The sequence below is a fragment of the Chinchilla lanigera genome, unplaced genomic scaffold, assembly GCF_000276665.1.
Source record: "Chinchilla lanigera isolate Chin_1 unplaced genomic scaffold, ChiLan1.0 scaffold00011, whole genome shotgun sequence".
In the NCBI taxonomy this organism is placed as follows: Eukaryota; Metazoa; Chordata; class Mammalia; order Rodentia; family Chinchillidae; genus Chinchilla; species Chinchilla lanigera.
The window spans coordinates 17,137,890-17,140,954 of record NW_004955412.1 but is presented as its reverse complement, the minus strand read 5'-3'; positions in this window follow the sequence as shown (position 1 = coordinate 17,140,954).

The following is a 3,065-nucleotide window of genomic DNA, read 5'->3' as shown; positions in this document are numbered from 1 at the left end:
TCCCGCTCTGCGCTCGGCAGGGAGCGGAGCAGAGCTGCCCGCTTGGCAGATTCTCTCCCCTGGGAGCTCAGCCTCCCGCCCCGCGCCCCCTCCTCGCTCCCCGCCAAGCGCGTAGGTGTCCGACCAAATTTCTGATGACAGACACTCCAGACAAAATAACAACAGGGGAAAAAAGAAATCCCTCGGACTTTTTTTTTTTTTTTAAAGGGGGCTCTTGTTAGAAGGAAATTACAGGAGCGATAAAATGACTGCTAATTGCGCAATTATCTGATTATCTCTGGCACCAAAAATACGTGAGATCCTTTCCCCCTCCCAGCCACTTAAAGAATTTCTCAGGGACACCCCATGGTGAAAGGCGCTTATCTTGCCAAACCCGCAGGGACCAAGGAATAGGAGAAAAGGAGACATGAAACAAGGGTAGCACCGAGAAGGTACAGGGAGTCTGATGCACCCAGCCAGGGACAAGGAAAAGGTTTGGGCGGAATAAGGGCCGGAAAGAGGCGAGAGAGGGGGCAGCAGGTGCGCATTCCTGTGAACTACATGCGTGAGACCTAAATGGGCTTCAGATATTATTTCATAGGTGTGACCCGTAGAGGTCAGGCCACTTATTTGTTCAAAGACTTGGGAGCCGGAAGGAGGGAGGAAAGATGCGGACTGCTCACATATGGGCTCTGTCCTAACCCCTCACTGCCTTTCTGGGACATGGACTATAGTCCATTTTTGTGACCAAGTTGAAAAACAACATAAAAAAAAACCCTGTATTTGACATCCTGATTTAAAATGCCACTTATGCGCCTGCCTGGCAAGCGCGAGGTCATGAGTTCGATTCCCAGTACCGGAAAAAAACTAAAAAATAAAAAAAAATAAATAAATAAAATGCCATTTATTGGTAGCTGCTAAAAGTAGATCCAGCCATGTGTGATGGCACAAGCCTGTAATCCCAGCACTTTGGGAGGCTGAGCCAGGAGGATCACAAATTCAAACCCAGCTCCAGGCAACTTAGTGACTTAGCAAGACTCTGTCTCAAAGTAAAGTAAAATGCAATGAAAGAGGCTGGGGATGTAGCTCAGTGTGAAGGCCCAGGGTTCAATGTACTCCTCACTAAAAGTGGACCCAACTCCAACGGCTAACTTTCGTTAGCACTTTATGATCTATAAAGCATTCCCCTCTGCTTTTTCTCATCCTTTGCGGACTTACCCTGTTCTCTCACTCTCCCCCTTTTTAAGTGGGTTTAACTAAAACTTAGAAAATAGAAAGAGTTCCCAAGGCCTTAGGACTTGTCACAGGAACACCTAAGGTTCAAAGCATTGTATCTTGGAGCCTTTCTTGGGGACGGAAGCCAGGGCTTGCGGGGTTTCTCTGCACAGGCCTGACAACATGGAAATAAGGTGCTGAAACTGGGTTTCATGATTTTCTTTACACTCGTAATTTTTGTAGGTCAATGGCTCAGGCTTTCTTTCCGCTTGGATGTGGCCCAGTCATCTGGAGCTGTTTTCCCACGGGAAGGCATTTCACTTGGTGCACCAGCCTGAAACGTCACCTTCGGGTCACCAAGGACACCTCGGCTCCTTGACGGAAGAGGTGCTGGCAGGCTGGATGCAGTGTCCGCACTGCTTCCTGATTTCCCTGCCGTAACCTCATCAACCAGTCAGGGTTAGGAGTGAGATCCCAACCTTGTTCTGCCTCTTCTTCCTGGATGCCATAGCTGAGGAAGGAAGGGGTCCAGAGGCTCCACCTCCATGAAGCTCAGGAGTGTGGGGCTGAGTTGAGGACCACTGTAGCTTTCCAGAGATTTCTTGGCAGTCCCAGCCATTGCTCCATAATCACCATGTCCCCGTCAGGTGCTCTCCTGCAGGGCGGCAATGGTTGCTTCAGAATTACCATCCACAGATCAATAGCCAGCCGATTATTGGGCCTTGCACACAACCAGCGGGGCTCACTCTGGAGGCATGTGGCGATGCATGCAGGAACACAGGTTCCCTTCATTAGGGCAGCTGGGCTCCAAGTGAGAGCAGCGCACGGCCAGAGACTCCCAGGACTGGCAGGCAGGCTCTGTGGAGCCAGGGCTCTGGATGGAGGGTACAAGAGGAAGGACTGGGTGAATTGCTTCAGAGCATCTTCCGGAGGAAGCGGGGCTGACCCAGGCCTCATCCCTCATCTAGCCAGCTCCCGGCATCCTTTCCCTTACAAGTTAATGAAAAGTAAACAAACTGATGTTTCCCATCAACTGCCCCTTGATAGGAGCTCCCTTGGGCCAAAGAGGTCAATGCTCAGTCAAGCAGGATGTTGAGGCCAGAGCAGGCGCAGAGACAAAGCTCCAGGCTCTGGGCTGTAGGGAAACTTCCCAGAGACTCCAGCCCCCTGCACATTCATATTCATCAACACTGCGACTGTGATACAAATGCTGACGACACAAAGACAAGTCAGACTTATGCTTTAGGGGTTAATAGTCTTATGGGAAAAATAGACACACGCCTTTTAGATTTGGACAATATTAGACATCTCCAAGTCTAACACCCTCAAATTACAGATGGGAGAGAACTCAGGGCCAGAGGGTGAAATGACTCTGTCAAGTCTGGAACTATGTGTCTGGACTCCTGCTCTAGTGCTCTTCCAACCGTGATTTAATTAGGTGGCAGAAATTAAGCAGGCGCCAGCCCTCTGTCACTGGGCCTAGCCAGAGTGGCTCGTCTCCCCAGGCACTTTCCTCCCCTCCTTCTCTCCTACAGATGTTGATGCATGATTAGCAGCTACTCCATCTTTCCAAAGTTTGCAGGTTCATCTGGCAGAGGGATTGATAACATTTAAATTATCGCATTGAAAGGGAAATGTACTTCTCAACACTATCTATTTCCAGGGAAGAGTGCTTTGGCCAGGACGGACATAGCAAAACTGGGTACAGGAGGAGAGGGTGGCACAGATCAGATAGGAAGATAATGAGCCAGCTGGAGTCCTCCCTGGGTCAGGTGTGGGAAGTACACTCTCAGCCTGCCTTCTTTTTCAAGGAAGAATGGAACAGGTACCTCCTGTGTTCTTTTAGTGTATTACACAAATTCCTACCCCAG